The following is a 17,285-nucleotide window of genomic DNA, read 5'->3' on the forward strand; positions in this document are numbered from 1 at the left end:
CAACCTGAGCCTTCTTACCTTTTCCTCCGGCTGCTCCCACCCAGCCCCCTCCAAGTTGGGGAGAATGCTTATCCGGCTTCAAAAATTTCCACAGCCTTCCCCAGCTCCGGGCGTTTCTACCTCCCTTGTGTGCTGCAACGTGAGCTCCCCATCATTTTATTTTAGGCTCTATGGGCACAGACAGTCTTGTTTATTGAGCCCTGACTTTCACATGACAAACGCACAGTTTGCTAACGCTCAAGCCCTCGAGCTTGTACCATTGCACGTACCCACGTGGGCATGCCCGGAAACAAGGCGGAGTGAGGGTTTCTGTCCCTCCGGAAAGTTTCCTCGGTGCCCTTTTCGGGCAGTCGGCCTCGCCCCCTGCCAGCAGTGGATCAACAGTGGGTTTTTGAAATGAGAGATAGACAGACAGACAGATCAGATGGGGGGGGGGGGGGGCTGATTTGTCATGCGTGGCCTTTGCCCTCCCCTGTGGTGTAGACATTTCCACCGCGGCCACTTTTCGGCTACCAGGAAGCTGGAAAGGAAGGTAGCAATCAGCGTGCACGAGACAGGACGAGCTGGCCGCCGCCCACGACTCCCCTACGGACGCCCTAGCTTCTGGTTTCTCTCCCCCAGATTACTTCTACGTGTTCTAGAGCTTGGTGGAAAGGGAGCTGTGCCGCCTGCACGCCTCCGTGACCGACTTCTTCCGCACAGCACGCTGCATTCGTGCACGCCGCCACGTCTAACGGTAACGGGTCCTCTTGCTTCGCTACAGGATATTTCGGGGGTGTGGGTTGGGGGATGGCCCCAAGAAGAGTTCACATCTTTTCTCGTGTTGCCCCTTCCCCTCCCGGTCCACACTCGCAGCTTGAATAAAACAAACGGGCGTCCCTGTCCTGGGGGGGGACAAGTTTCCCGCTAATCACGTGGCGGTCACCACTCGATACAGAACGCGAGCCTTTATTGTTGAGATAACACTGCGGATTTCACGCCCTCTACCCTCCTATCTTTATTAACGAGCACGCTTTGCTCTGCAAACTCTGCCACTAACATATCTCTGTACTTATCACCGGTTCCAATCACACCTTTCCTAAGGCATGTGTTCCCTGGTCCCAGAAACGTGGGTGTCTCCTACATCCGTCCCCTGGCCCAGGAAATAGATTTCTAATCGTTTTGGTAGCTTCAACCCAAGGTGACATTTACCCTGTTCAGGCACGATCTGGTGTCACCATCACACATGTCCGCCCCTGCTATCTCAGAATGCACCCTGAACTTCGTCTGTCTTACCTGTGCGGTGGGTTAGCAAGAACAGTGGCTGACAGGCCCCCTCTGGGTATCTGGAATGCCCAGCAAATCTACTCTCAGGCACCTGGCCTAGGAAACTCTTGCCTCGTATAACTGGGAGACATACACACTAATGTTCTCAATGGCAGGAATCTGGAAGGTACACAAATCCAAATCCGGGGACAAATATGTTCTAGAATAGTCCCACAAATAAATGCCAAGCAGCAGAAAACTCACAAATGACAACAACATCAAAAAAAAAAAAAAAAAAAAAAAAAAGGTCTCAGGAGTATGGGACACCCGGCTGGCTCAGCGGGTGGAGCACGTGATTCTTGATCTTGGGGTCCTGAATTCGAGCCCCACGTTGAGTGTGGAGATTACTTTTTAAAAAAGTCTTAGTGGGGCGCCTGGGTGGCTTGGTCGGTTAAGCGTCCGACTTCAGCTCAGGTCATGATCTCATGGTCCGTGAGTTCGAGCCCCGTGTCGGGCTCTGTGCTGACAGCTCGGAGCCTGGAGCCTGCTTCGGAGTCTGTGTCTCCCTCTCTCTCTGCCCCTCCCCTATTCATGCCCTGTCTCTCTCTGTCTCAAAAATAAATAAAAAACGTTAAAAAAATTAAAAAAAAATAAAATAAAAAAGTCTTAGAGATATAGAGTTACAGACTATGTCTTTATGAGACCATATTTATGAAATGAAATTGGCTTGGCACCATTAGCCACTGGGGAATTGCCCAAAAGCCCCAAAGAGATACGACTACCACAGGCCATTAGAATGGCTGGGATAAAAAAGGCTGACAATACCAAGTGTTGGCAAGGAAAACAGTTTAGTGGTTTCTTAGAAAGTTAAGCAAATACTTACTATACGACCCGGCAATCTCACCCCTGAGGGCTCACCCAAGAGAAAGAAACTCTTGGGTTCGCACAAAATCTGAACAGGAGCGTTCATAAAAGCTTTCCTGGTAAGAGACCAAAAGCTGGAAACAACCCAAGGGCTCTTCAGTGGGTGACCGGAAAAACAAATTCTGGACCGAGCGAATAAAAACACATAAAAATAAAGTATGGATTAATCCACGCAAGGGAATACTGCTCGGTAATACGAAGGAATGAGCCGAATATGCACAGGGCCTTGAGTGAATCACAAAGGCATTTTGTCTGACGAAAAGAAGGCGATCTGAAAAAGTTACGTGATGCAGGGCTCCATTTATAGGAGGTCTCTAGAAGAGTATATTCATAGAGACAGGAAGTGGGTGCCAGCGGTGGGGGCGGGGCAATCACTTAATGGAGGGGAGCCTGGGTGGCTCCGTGGGTTGAACGTCCGACTTCGGCTCAGGTCACGATCTCACATTTTGTGAGTTCCGGCCCCGCGTCGGGGTCTGTGCTGATGGCTCAGAGCCTGTCGCCTGCTGCGGATTCTGTGTCTCCCTCTCTCTCTGCCCCTCCCCCACCCCCACTCTGTCTCTCTCTCTCTCTCTCTCTCTTTCAAAAATAGATGAACATTAAAAACAAAAGAACAATTACTTAATGGATACTGGGTTTCCTTTTGGGACGATGACACTGTTTTGAAACTGGGCAGAGCTGATGGCCGCGAGACATTGTGAATATATTGAGTGCAACTGAAGTGTTCGCTTTGAAACAGTTCATCTTATGTTGTGTGGATCTCATCCCTTCCAACGACACTACATTTTGCCCTTGGGTCGGCCTTTTATTTCGTTGTCCTCTATTTCCGTTAATACATCTCTTTGGTGGAAATACTGTGTGATGGTGAGCTATGTACGGTGTCTCTCTTTTCTTTTCTTTTTTTTAGTTAATTTTTTTTTTTTAACACCTATTCGGTTTGGAGAGAGAGTGTGAGCGGGGGAGGGGCAGAGAGAGAGGGAGACACAGGATCCGAAGCAGGTTCCAGGCTCTGAGCTGTCAGCCCAGAGCCCGACGCGGGGCTCGAACTCACGGACTACGAGATCGTGACCTGAGCTAAAGTCTGACTTTAACCGACTGAGCCACCCAGGCGCCCCAGGCGTTGTCTTTTTTACTCAATTTTTTTTTCTCTTTTTTAAATTAGGGCAGCATGTGCATAGTTCAATGGTTTTTAGTATAAAATTCACTGTGCTGTGCAGGCATCACCACGATCTAATTCTGGAACATTCCCATCATTCCAAAAAGAAACCCCATCCCCAGCAGCAATCAGTCCCTGTTCCTCACCGCAGCCCCCAGCCCCCACAAATCTGCTTTCTGTCTTTTGCCACCAACTTCTAACTGTATTAATAATAAAATACCTCCTGAGGGATGAATTCAAAATGGGGTTTTGATACGCTATCCTAATCACTCTGATCAAAGTCCTAAATTCAAGGTTTCTGGAAAGAGCAATGACTTTTTTTTTTTTTTTTTTTTTTTTACAGGGGCAATTAAAAAAATCTCAGGGCTTGGCAAGATCAGATGGGTGTGTGCAGATTTTCCCCTCAAGGTTGGCATCCTAGACGACCTTCGATTTGTGGAGGCACTTACTGGTCAGTCTGATTTCTGTGTTTCTTATAAAGCATTTGAAGTATTGTTGGGATCATCTCGCAAACGAGGAATCCCTTCAAGACTTGAGGTCTTGAAAAACTCCTTTCAACCCTCTGGGCCTCAGTTTCCCCTTTCCTCCTTTGGCACTAAAGCAGGGCTCCGCAAACTTTTTCTGTAAAGGACCCGATAATAAATATTTTCAGCTACTCAACACTGGCTCGTAGCCAGAAAGCAGCCACAGCCCGTATTCAGACAAGTGAGCGTGGCCGCGTGCCAATAAATTGTATTTATGGACACTGAAATTTGAATTTCGTATCATTTCTGACGCCAGAAAGTATTATTTTCTTTCTTTTGTGATTCCTTCCTCCCTGTCTCTCTCTCTCTCTCTCTCTTCTTCCTTCCTTCCTTCCTTCCTTCCTTCCTTCCTAAGTAAGCTTCATACAACACAGAGCCCAACACAGGGCTTGAACTCACAACCCTGAGATCAAGACCCAAGCTGAGATCAAGAGTCAGACCCTTCACTGACTGAGCCACCCAGGTGCCCCGTCAGAAAATATTCTTAAATTTTCTTCAGGCATTAACAAAATGTAAAAACCACTCTTAACTTGCAGGCCGTGCAAACACAGGTGACAAGCTGGGTTTGGCCCGTGGGAAGCCTACAAGGAGGGAAGAGGGCAAGGTTGCAGCTTAATTATTTTATTTTATTTTTTTAAGGTTGAGGTTTGAAATAGGATGCCAGAGAAAGTGGCATTTGGTCACAGGCGTAAGAGGTGGGAGGATGTCCCGCGGGGATGTGGGGGAAGGGTTTTGAGGCAGAGGAAACAGTCCGCGCAAAGCCAGTTGGATCCCCGAGCCATTTTCCAACCACTGGCAGAAAACGAGGTCAGCCTTCCAGGACGGCCACCCATCCCCTCCTCGTGCGCACCACACGGGGACTATTGTTTTTATTTTGTTTTTGTTTTTGTTTATTATTATATTTTTTAGAGAGAGAGCACGTGAGCGAGCAGGGGAGGGGCAGAGGGAGAGGGAGAGAGAGAGAGAGAGAGAGAGAGAGAGAATATTAAGCAGGCTCGAGGGTCGGTGCGGAAACGGAGCGGACCCCGGAGGCTTGGGTCTGGCGGGCAGGCTGGTTAATGCGCAGCGAGGGGTTCTGGGAGGAGGGAAACCCCCAGTGGGCGGCAGGTGTCAGTTCCTGTGGGGCAAGCCCCCCCACGGTGGCCGAGCTCAGGCCACCCAGGTGATGTCGCTGAGCGCGGAGTTAGACCGAGGTGCCACCGCGCCCGAGCCTTCCCTGCCTGGGACTCCAGGCCTCCCGGGGAGCCCGAGCCCGCATAGCATCATCCGTCCTAGTGCGTTACTGGGACGCAGCAGCCGGCCCTTGCAGAAGTCAGATGACATGACGCGGGCCGAAATACTCTGGGGGCACAAAGCACGGCGTGCGCGCAAGGGTCCGGATACAAAGTGTCTGCAGGAGTCTGCAGGTGCACGTCGGAAGGGCCTCTGGAAAAAAAATAACAAGGCCGTTCACGTGTGTTCGCATCCGTAACCCTAGCTGAGGGCGATGTCGTGCACGGTGGCAGAGGAGGAGCACGGACCCGGGAGGGGAAAGCGCTGGAGACCTCGTCCCGGGGCAGGGGGCAGAATGAGGGCGAGGAAGGGGCCAAAGAACGAGGACCTCGCCCCGCCCCGCGGAGATGCTGGGGAGGAGGTGGGGAAGCACTTGCTGCTAGAATCCACTAGAGGGCGCGCGGGACTGGGAAGCCGACCTCCGTGTCCCCAGCCTCAGGCCTGGCCCGGTGGGAAGAGAGAGAGAGGGGGTCCGCCGAGGATGCTGGGTGACCAGAACAGGAGGCGGGGGGGGGGGGGGGGGGGGGGGGGGGGTGTGGCCTGTGTCTTTGAACCTGGAGAGCCTTTCCTATGCTTCCAGAGTTGGGGGTTTGGAGGACAGGGGCTGACAAATTAGGGCCAGAGTCTGCAAACTTGTTTTTCTTCCTTCCTTCCTTTCTTTCAAGTTTGTTTATTTTGAGAGAGAGGGAGAGAACGAGTGCGGGAGAGGAAGAGAGAGAGAGAGAGAGAGAGAGAGAATCCCAAGCAGGTTCCATGCTGTCAGCACAGAGCCCGACGTGGGGCTCGAACTCACGAACCCCCGGAGATCATGACCTGAGCCGAACACCAAGAGTCAGACGCGTAAAGGACTGAGCCACCCAGGCGCCCCGGCAAATTTTTTCTTCAAGGGCCACAGAGCCGAAAGTTTAACCGCACTTGTCTGTCTGCCAGGGGCTCCGCTCTACCCTTCCAGCTCCCACACTACGGCACACAGCACCTCCCCAGAGGCACGGGGCTCTGTGCCAGTGACGTTGTGGGTTTGGGAGGCTGAAATTTGAATTTCATATAATTTTCCTGTGACACGAAATAACTTTCTCTGCCATGTTTTTTCAAAGGCATTTAAAAATGCGAAAACCGGGGGCGCCTGGCTGGCTCAGCCCGGAGAACACGTGACTCCTGGGCTCGCAGCCGTGGGTTCGAGCCTCACGTCGAAAAGCAACAGATGATAGTAACGAATGGCCGGGCAAGAAATACAGAGTGGAAATGTTTCTTTTTTATTGGACATCCCATGTATAGCCATTCCCATACCACAGTCCAACAAAGTACAGAGAGTAATGGACGAATATCTTTCCATTCCGGTGACGATTTTCTTTTAAAGTGAAACATACCTCGGGGCGCCTGGGTGGCTCAGTCGGCTGAGCGTCCGACTTTGGCTCAGGTCACGACCTCGCGGTTCGTGAGGTCGAGCCCCGCGTCGGGCTCTGTGCCGACAGCTCGGAGCCTGGAATCTGCTTCCGATTCTGTCTCTCTTTCTCTCTCTCTCTCTCTGCCCTTCCCCTGCTCACGCTCTGCCTCTCCCTGTCTCTCAAAAATGAGTAAATGTGAAAAAAAAAATTGTTTTTTTTTAATGAACATGGGTAGCTGAATCTCTGTGTGTGTTCTAGCCAAATGTATGGCACAGAGTTCTCCAAATTCTCTTCCAAGTAGGATATGATGTTTACCAAAGGAGCTTGTGTAAAACTTTTTTTTTTTTTTTTACTTTTAAGTCATCTCCATACCCAACGCGGGGCTCGAACTCACGAACTCATGAACCTCGAGATCATGCCGACTGAGCCTCCCAGGAGCCCCTGTCATGTTTCCTTTGAAGGTAAATGTATCAGGGGCACCTGAGCGGCTCAGTCAGTTAAGTGTCCGACTGTTGGTTTTGGCTCAGGTCACGGTCTCACGCTTCGTGGGATCGCGCCTCGTGCAGGCACCATGCGGACGGCCCGGAGCCTGCTTGGGATTCTCGCGCGCGCTCTCTCTCTCTCTCTCGAAATAAGTATATAAAACTTTCCAAAAAATGCATCGAAGGAAAAAGGCTTGGCACATTCTTCAACAGTGTCGAGAACTTTGTTTTTTTCTTCTTCTTCATTAAATTGATTTTAGAATGACAATCAGGGACACGATGATAAATTGAGACGGATGTCGGATGCCCCAAAGAGCAGGTGATCGCAGGAATGAATGCAACATAAAGATAAGTATTGTTCAATCCTGCCAAATGTGGGGGTGCGTAGGCTGGGCGACCTTTCCAGTGTTGTCCAACCTGGCGAGTGGAGGCGGGAGGTGTGGGGGACCAGCCTGCTGCGGGAAGGGAGTTCTGGGCACAGGTTCGTAGCGCGTCCCAGTGCAAGAGGCGGGACACGGGGCTTTCCGACACCCTTCTCACGCGTGGGTGGGCTTGGCCTCTAATTGGTGGGCTTCTCCCTGTGCCCGAACTCCTGGGCCCGTCCCTCCCATCGAAGGCCAATCCTGATCAGATTCTCCCTGGGATTAAAGATTAACCCCCATGTTTGGCCTTTGCAGGAGGCTTATATAACCTTCGAGGTCAGTCGTCACACTTTTCCGGACGGGGTCTCAGAGGGGAGACGCGATGTGGTGTCCCGGCTAAGCATACTGTGCCGAGCTTGGGGGGGCGCTGAGGTCCTGGGGCACGCAGGCCAGAAAGCCACCGGGCACGAAAGGGGAGAGTAAGTTAAGGACTGATGAGACCCGAGGCTGCTGTCCCAAGTTGGCCGAGAGCAGCCACACTTATTTGGGGTCCGCGGCACGTGCTGGATTGCGGGGCTCATTCCGCGGGTGCGTCTGGAGCCGCCTTGATGGTGGGGGGCCATCGGTGGCCGACACAGACACGAGCCCCTTTCCAGGTGGGAACAGAGGGAATGGACAGGTGATCAGAGCCCCCGCCCCCCGCCAGGTGCTCTGCTAGGGTGGCCGGGATGCTCAGGATGGTCCCTGAGGGAGGTGACCCTCGGGCAGAGGCCACCAGGCGTGGGTTTGGGAACATCTTTGAGAAGGCCTTGTGGGTTGAAGGACGTGCCCTCCCCAACCCCCCCCCCATTCAAAAGTTGGAACTGTAACCTCCAGGACCTCGGAATGTAACTCTATTTGGAGAGGGGTTCTTTAGCAAGGTGATCAAGTTCAGGTCATGAGGGCGGGGCCCCTGATCCCTAGGACTGGGTGTCTTTTACATAGAGACACAGGGAGAAGGCAGGGTCTACACCGCAAGGGGAGGCCTCGGAAGGAGCCAGGCCCGCCCACACCTTGATCTGGGATTTGCAGCCTCCAGGGCAGGGAGACACTCAATTCCGCCCTTAGGCGCCCTGTCTACGGGACCTCCTTCGGCAGGCTGGCGAAGGTGAAGGGTCAGGACAAATTCAGGGTCTGGAGACGTAGAAATGCCTCTGCACCCCCGCACTGTGGGCTCCTTTCCAGAACGCCCTGGGGTGGAGCCAGAGGAGACACGCCCAGCCCCCCCCACCCCCCACCCCGAGGCGACGGGAAGGAAGCTGGGATGACCGCATCCACAGCCAGTGGAGGCCTCCTTTCCTGTGAGAGCGTCGCTGTGACCCTTGGAACCGCCAGCCATAAAGCAATCACCAAGATTTGATGGGGGCTAGACATGGAGGAGGGGTGGGGACGGACAGAGCCCCCCCCCCTCTACCCTCAAGGCCCTCAGGGGGCACCGCCCCAGGGGCTGCCCATCCTCCTGGAGCTGGGGGACCACCTGCCTGCGCCCCAGTTAGGAGCGAGCCCCAGACGCCAGGCTTGGACAGCAGGGCCCCTGACACACCGGGCCTCCCAGCCCTGTCCATGCACACGTCCCACCCAGACCCCCACAGAACCTTCCAGAGCCATCGACGACTGGCCATCGCACCTGACCATGAGCCATCTCACCCTGGAACAGGCCCCCAGCACCCCTGCCCTCGCCTCCCCCCCTGCGCGCAACGCATTTCAGCCCCACGGCCCCTCCCTCCCGTCCCTCCTATCTCCACACCTGTCCTGCTCTGGTTTTCTTTCCATGGTGTCTTTATCTGACTTACTCACTTGCTTATGTGCAAGTGGTCTGCCCCTGCGGGAACATCAGCGTGCGGACGGGGGGAGGGTTTGTCTGGTTTGCAGCCTGTGCATAGCAGATGCTCAATAAACAGTGACCACAAGAATAGACGAGTTCTCGGGCACGGCGCCCTTCATCCTTTAGGGAAGCCGGAGGGCGCCCACCCCGGGCCAAGCTCTCCTCCCTTGTGGCGCTCAGAGACCACATCACCTGTGGCCACCCACCCCGAGGGCCTGGAACTTCCTGGACACGCTGTGGCACGTGATGTAGGAGGCACCCTGAGGATTAGGTGGTAATCATCAGTGGGCATTGCCCAAGAGGTGGGTCAGAGTCCCCCTGCCCCCCAGCCCCTGGCCTGCCCCTGCCACACCCGTATCACGAGGGTTTTACTCACTGCCCAGCCTGGCGGCACACCAAGGGAGGGTCCTGGAGGAGGAGGAGGAGGAGGAGGCGGAGGAAGGGGAGGAGGAGGGAGAGGAGGAGGGAGCAGAGAGTTAGTCAAGGGCTTGCTGCTCCCAGAACCCCCCTGCCTCTTCCTCCCAAACTGATCTTAAAGGCAAGTGTAGAGAGAACCCCCCCCCACCCAGGGAGAAGTCAAAGGAACGGGGAGGTGACATGGTGGCCGGGGACAAGCCCCCGCCTGGAGCAGGGAGCCCGGGCGTTGTCCCCGCTGTGGCTGACTCATGGAGTGGCACAGTGAGTCACGACCCCTGATTAGCCCTTCGGTCCTCGTGTGCAAAACGGGACCCGCTGTCCTGAGCAGATCTGTGTTGAGGCCAAAGGGCCAAGGCGGCCGGAAAGTGCCAGGCAGGCTTCTGCCCGCGTGTCCCGGGTTTGGAGCACGACGGGTTCCTTACGGGTGCACGTACTGCTCGTGATGGAAACTGACACAAAGAGCACAGGTTTGGGGACCTGGGTCCGTGGAGGTTCCTTCTTAGCCCCTCACGTGCTTTAATTTATGGGCTCCCGCCAACACCTCGGTGTGAGGAGGGCCTTTACCGCCTTTCACAGACAAGGAAACTGAGGCAGGGAGAGGCAGAGTCATTGGCCCGGAGTCACACAGCTGCACGGCAAGGATGTGAAGCCAAGCTCTGCCCTGGCCCAGCACCGCCTCGTGGAACAGTCACGCATCATGTGTCAGGGGCGCCCTGGGGGGCTCAGTTGGTCAAGCCTCCGACTCTTGGTTTCAGCTCAGCTCGTGATCTCACGGTTTGTGAGGTTGATCCCTGCATCAGGCTCTGCACTGACAGCACAGAGCCTGCTTGGGATTCTGTCTTCCTCTCTCTCTGCCCCTCCCTCGGCCTCTCTCTCTCTCTTTCTCAAAATAAATAAACCTAAAAAAATGTTCACGTGTCCTGTGAAAATTTCTAGCAGCTACATATAAACAGCACAAAGTAAAACTAAGTTTTGATTTAATAATATAGCCTGCTGGGGCGCCTGCGTGGCTCAGGCGGTTAAGCCTCCGACTTCAGCTCAGGTCACGATGTCACAGCTCACGACTTCGAGCCCCGCATCGGGCTCTGTGCTGATGGCTCAGAGCCCGGAGCCTGCTTGGGATTCTGTGTCTCCCTCTCTCTCTGCCCCTCCCCTGCTCATGCTCTGTCTCTCTCTCTCTCTCTTTCTGTCAAAAATAAATAAACATTAAAAAAAATTTTTTTAATAAAAAAATAAAAATTAAAAAAAAAAAGTCGGTTTGTGCACCGAAGCCGTTCCATAGGTACTAACAGCGGTCCGTGAACAGAACTGAGTATAGGTTTTCACAAGTAAATCACAGTGAAATAAAATTTCAACGTCACTTTGTCAGTCACACTGTGTACTTCGGGTGCTCTGATGACCGTGTGACGTGATCCCCGCGTGTGGGGCCACGCCGGTCTCATCCACGAAACCTGTGAATTACAGAGCACTTGTTCTCTAAAGGGCCAGATAGCAAATATTTTCTGCTGCAATGACTCAACTCTGACATTGTAGCATGAAAGCCGCCATAAACAACAAGCAAACCAAAGGGCATGGCTATGTGCCAATAAAGCTTTATTTACAAAAAACACACGAGGGCCGGAACGGGCCCACGGGCTCTAGTCTGTCAACCGGGCACTAAGCTCTGTGATTCTGTTCATACATCTTTGGTTGTTTCTTCTGCGAGCACCGATTAGGTGGCTCCTGTGTGCCAGGCGCTGGGGACACTGCATGCGGACACAGGTCTCGTCACAGTTTAGCAGACAGTCCTAGCTGGAGACTTTCTAGCTCTTCACTCCTCTTTCTTAAGGACCTGGACCGAGGTTGATGCAGAAGAGGATCCAAAGGCATTTTTGTTGGGACACCTGGGGGGAAGGGGGCTCGGTCGGTTCAGCGTCTGACTCTTGATTTCGGCTCAGGTCATGATCTCACGGTTGTGAGATCGAGCCCCACATCGAGCCCTGCATCGGGGTCCACAGCAACAGCACAGAGCCTGTTTGGGATACTCGGTCTGCCCCTCCCCTGCTTCGACTCTCTCTCTCTCTCTCTCTCAAAAATAAATAAACTAAAAAAAAAAAAAAAAAGGTGTTTTTTAAATGACATTTTTTGTTACTAAAACAGTGAATATATATTTTTTAATGTTTTAATGTTTATTTTTGAGAGAGAGAGAGAGAGAGACAGAGCACAAGCAGGGGAGGGGCAGAGAGGCAAGGAGACACAGAATCCGAAGCAGGCTCCAGGGTCCCAGCTGTCAGCACAGAGCCTGACACGGGGCTCGAACCCACAAGCTGTGAGATCATGCCCTGAGCCGAAGTTGGATGCCTAACCGACAGATCCACCCAAGCGCCCCAAACAATGAATATTTGTATCCCCCAGGAGGTGTCTCTGTGCCTGGCACAGATACTCAATAAACGGTTGTTGAATGAATGCGTGCCCTGATAAATAAATAAAATCTGTGGTGTGTCGGATGATCGTAAATGGCTGCGAAGAAACATAAAGCAGGATGGGGGGGGGTGGAGACTGAGGGGGAGGGGAATTGCAATTTTAAGGAAGGTGGTCAAGGGGGCTTCACGGAGGAGGTGAATTTGAGCAGAAATCCGAAGGTGAAAAGAGCCAGCCACAGGGAGATCTGGGAAAAGGAATTCCAGGAAGCGAGGACAGCAAGTGCAAAGGCCCTGAGGCAGGACGAGGCCGCGTCAGTGTGAGGCCGGTGTAAGGACTGTCGCCGCGTCATAGGACGAGGACCCAGGAACGCGGCAGGCAAGGAATGAATGTGTTTTGAAGGCAAAGCTGCCAAGGCTCACGGGTGGATTTTAATGAACATGAGTAAAGCCCACAGAGATAAAAATACGTACAGGCGAGTGGGATGTTAACGGAAGGGCGTAAGGGGCCAACATTCGGGAAATGTCTAAACTTATGTTATGTTATGTTATGTTATGTTATGTTATGTTATGTTTTGTTTTATCTTATTTTACTTTATTTTATTTTTATTTTATTTTATTTTATTTTATTTTATATGATTTAAACAATTGCACAGGCTCAGCTACAAACTAACGTTAATCTCATGCCATGAGATTAGACTGGCAGTAATTCAGTTATGGGACCTTGACGGTCAAGAAACAGGGAGGAAAAATAACCCAAAGGTGGGTGAGTAGGAAAGAACCTTTTGTGGCAGATTCAGAACTTGCCAGAGCTTCTTGGGTACCCATCATGCCCTGAGTAGTGTCAGGGGAGATGAGAAGACCGCCTTCAGGGGGCTCGGTCTAGTTGGGAAAGGACGAGGCAGACGGGTGAGAGCAGGGAGCAAACACCTAAGGAGAGGGTGCTAACGCGGGTCGCCGTGATCCACGCTCCAGCGTGTGGTTCGAGTCGGGGAGAGCTCTGTGGGCAGAATTAAGTAGCGAAAGTGAATAGCGTCCTGTCATACTCCCCTCCCTGCCGTGCAAGGGTCTGAAAATCAACTCGAAATTTTAAGCCAAAAGAGAATCCACCGGCTCACATGGCTGCCCTGTGTCTGGAGCCCAGGATGGGATTTCAGGTATGGCTGGATCCAGGACATCGGCCCGTGTTGTCTGGGCTCGATTACCCTCTAGCTGCTCTGCTGTGTTCTGGGCGGGCCTCATTCTCCCAGCCTCCCAGAGTGGGGGTAACGACGGCCAGCAGCCCCAAACCTACATTCCTTACAGGTTGGCATCCCCGGCGTGCCCGGCGTACCCATTCTACAGATGTGGAAAGAGGAGGTTCAGAGTGAAGTGACAACCCTTGTGAGGAGGGAAGGTAGAGTTCACACACTCGCTGGCCCATCTGATTCCAAACCCTGGGTTCTTCCCGCTGAATCGTACTTCCTCTTATGGACCTGTCCTCAGGCTGCAGACGAAATGGGTAACATTTTCTCAACTTCAAGAGTTCCCTGGGGGGGCGCCTGGGTGGCTCGGTCGGTTAAGCATCCGACCTCGGCTCAGGTCATGATCTCACAGTCCGTGAGTTCGAGCCCCGCGTCGGGCTCTGTGCGGACAGCTCAGAGCCTGGAACCTGTTTCGGATTCTGTGTCTCCCTCTCTCTCTGCCCCTCCCCTGTTCATGCTCTGTCTCTCTCTGTCTCAAAAATAAATAAACGTTAAAAAAAAATTAAAAAAAAAAAAGAGTTCCCTGGGGCGCCTGGGTGGCTCAGTTGGTTGGGTGTCCTGACTCTTGATTTCGGCTCAGGTCATGGTCCCAGGGTCGTGGGATCGAGCCCCGCAGCCAGCTCTGCACCGAGCGTGGAGTTGGCTTGAGATTCTCTCTCTCTCTCTCTGTCTCCCTCTGCTCCTCTCCCCCACTCACATTCTCTCTCTCTAAAAAAAAGAAAAGAAAAAGGAAAAAGAAAGAAAGAAACACACAGAGGGAAGGATTTGCCTTGGGCAAAACGTTAAGGGCTGATATAGATCTGAGCTGCGATGGAGAATGTAAATGTTCCCAGGAGAAACAATGTACCCACCTAACATCTGTCATCATATTTGAACTGGATCTAGTTATACCTAAGTAACACCTGAGAGGGGTGACTTTTGCCCTGGGAGGAAAGCTAAGAGCTAATCTTGGAGTTCCATTGCCTTCAAGTTCCATGAGAAAACGTAAATGCTCCCACGAAAAGGGACATATGAGCTCGATATCAGTTATTCACCTTTTACTAGAACTATTTATACCTAACAAACACGGAGGGGGGTGGGGATGAATTCTGCCCGGGGCAAGAGCGTTAGTGATGAGGCCTAGAAAGCCCTTCTCCTCTGGGAGCGCGCCCAGCCCTGAAAGCTGTCCCAAGTCCCACCTCCTCCGGGGGTGGTCTGTAACCGTCCCGCAAAGCGGCGTCTGTATTCACGTCTCCTTTTTTCACTCACGCAGGGCCTCCTGTGTCCCGCACCGTCCTTGTTCACTAACCTGGTGCATTTTCGATGGGGAGGGTATTGTCTTCACGGGGGGCTGAAAACCGGTTGTGTTATATCCTTGCTCAGGGGCCATGCTAATAATCTTCTCTGTATCGTTCCGATTTTAGTACACGAGGCGAGCACGAATTTTTACTTTTATTTTTTTTTAAATAAAAAATAAAAATAATAATAATAATAATAATAAAAAGTTTAAAAAAATAAAAATAAATAAAATAATAAAAAAATAAAAAAAAATTTAAATTAAAAAAAAATTTTTTTACATTTTTTTTAACGTTTATTTATTTTTGAGACAGAGAGAGACAGAGCATGAACAGGGGAGGGTCAGAGAGAGAGGGAGACAGAATCTGAAACAGGCTCCAGGCTCTGAGCGGTCAGCACAGAGCCTGACGCGGGGCTTGAACCCACGGACAGTGAGATCGTGACCTGAGCGGAAGTCGGACGCTTCACCGACCGAGCCCCCCAGGCGCCCCAATAAGTAAACATTTAAAAGTAAAGAGAACAAAAACAAGGTGGGGGGGACTTTCAGCACCCCAAAGAGTCCCTTCGCGCCGCGGTCCCCGCTACACCCCAGCAACTGCTTTCTGTTCCCGGTGACGCTTTGGCCTCCGTTCTGGATGTCGTATGGGTAGCATCGCGCAGCGTGCGTTCTTTGGTGACCGGTGTCTCTCGACACGACGTCCCCGAGATTCACCCCTGGTGCGCGTATTCGCGCCGTGTCCCCTCTCATGGCTGAGTGTGTCGCTTGGCTCGGCCGGTTTGCTTATTCCCCTCCCGCCGGGCATTTGACGTGCCCCCCGCTCAGGACAACTCTGCGTCAAGTTGCTGCGGACATTCACACGGTCACGTTCAAGGCTTGGCGCGAACGTCCCTTTCTTGCCGCGAACACAGGTTTGCGTCGCTCTTAGACAAACCCCCAGGAGCGAAATTGCTGAGTCATCAGGGACAGGCGCGTCCAACCACCCAATTTCCCAAACCGGGTAGATATGACCCCCATCAGCCATGCGGACTCCGCTGTGGGAAGGTCACGTCAGAGTCCGGCCCAGCCTTATCTTACTTGTTCAGATAGCTCTTCATTGGGGGATATAAACGCCTTCTAAAGTCCATAATTATAAAAACAAATTTTTTTTTTTTTAAATACAAACATCCTGGGGAGGGGCCCTACGGGGTCTAAATCTACAGGGAGGGGGGAGTGACTGCTGCCAGTCCCCTCCCTCCGGCGGGTTTGGGTAGGAGGAGGAGGGAGAGCTCTGTCTCCAGGGCACTGAGGTCCCTAGGGCCGCACCGAGAGGGAGGCGGAGGCAGGAGAAGCTTCTAGTCGAACCTCACCTGCTTCATGCACCTGCTGTGTAGGCAAAGCGCCGTATACAGCAGAGGCCGAATAAATATTATGACTGGGGATCACTCAAGCCAAGCGAAGCCAAACACGGCCCTTAAAAGAGCCAACACGGTGGTTACAGAGGCAGAGAGGAAGTGACACAGATTGGGAGGCTTAGGGAGATAATGGCACCAGCGTCCAGAGGGGACGGTGATTCAGAGACACCCCCCCCACACACACACAATGCCACCGGCGTGGGGGCTGGATCACTGCCTGGGGCAGGGGGAAGGACTGAACAGCTTCCCCGGCCCCACCCCCTCCGTGCGGGGAGCTCCCCTGTCCTTCCAGCCACAGGCATCCCCAGACGTGGTCCCCTGTGCCCTGGGGGAACAGCTGCTGTACCACATGAGGCATGGCACGTAGTAGGCCCTCATTAAATGTTTGTTCCGTGAATAAATGATGATTGGTCTGTTGAGAAAAAAACACACTGGGAGGGGAATTTCTTGGAAGCAAGGAGGGTGTTTCAGTTACCCCTGTGACCCTAGTGCCTAACGTCGCGCCTGACATACAGAGGCTCACTTTAGTCTTCCATTCACTGAGCTCCCAACACCTTCCTGCTGTATTGAGTATAAACAAAACCCTTCACCGCAGCCACCCCCCAAGGCTCCCTGATCCCCGCCTCCCCTCCCTGCCCTCCCCTCCTCCCTCTCTCCCCCTGCTCCAGTCACATGGGCTTCCTCCCCGTTCCCCCCAACAGGCCAGCCCGGGTACTACCCCAGGACCTTTGCGTGTGCTGTTTCTTCAGCCCGAAACACCTTTCCCCCAGATCTTCCCATGGCTGGCTCCTTCTCGTCCTTCAGGGTTGTACTTAAATGTCACCATCTTAAGGGGTCGCCTGGCTGGCTCCGTCGGTAGAGCACGTAGCTCCTGATCTTGGGGTCCTGAGTGCAAAAGCCCCCACCCTGGGTTCAGAGCTCACTTTTAAAAGTGGTGGGCACGCAGGAGGCGCTCCGTGAGCGAGAGCTGATTGAGCACCACTGTACCGGGCACTTTCCTAGATGCTGGGGGCCCAGCAGAGAACAAAAGAAACTCCATTCTAGCCCACAAGGCCCTGGGGGGGGGGGTGGGGAGGGGAGAAATGAGGGAAGACAAAAAACCAGGGAAACAAACGAGAAAATTTCCAACGGTGAGGGGTTCCGTGACAACCGTGATGTCACTAAGAGCCATGGGGCACGGCTCCTCTGTTGGGGGCAGGGGTCACCCACCGCCTCTCAGCCATCTGGGCTGGTTCACAAATAATCGAACACTTATGAACCTGTGAAGACCGTCCAGAGTCAGAGGGGGAGGGGAGGGGAGTTAGTCCTGGGCGGCGGGAACAGTCAGTGTAAAGGCCCTGGGGTGGG

The 17,285-nt window shown here is 53.0% G+C and overlaps 1 long non-coding RNA gene and 1 pseudogene across 1 annotated transcript; one reads left to right on the forward strand and one right to left on the reverse strand.

Annotated features, from left to right (window-relative positions):
- Positions 1-515: 515 nt before the first annotated feature.
- Positions 516-7,326, forward strand: LOC122213266. The gene is made up of 3 exons (XR_006199459.1): positions 516-736; positions 3,666-3,773; positions 7,246-7,326. It is a non-coding gene; the product is annotated as an uncharacterized LOC122213266 (long non-coding RNA).
- Positions 7,327-14,603: 7,277 nt separating this feature from the next.
- LOC122214675 lies at positions 14,604-14,690 on the reverse strand (annotated as a pseudogene).
- Between the last annotated feature and the right edge of the window lie 2,595 nt (positions 14,691-17,285).

Source organism: Panthera leo, chromosome A2 (assembly GCF_018350215.1).
Source record: "Panthera leo isolate Ple1 chromosome A2, P.leo_Ple1_pat1.1, whole genome shotgun sequence".
Classification (NCBI taxonomy): Eukaryota; Metazoa; Chordata; class Mammalia; order Carnivora; family Felidae; genus Panthera; species Panthera leo.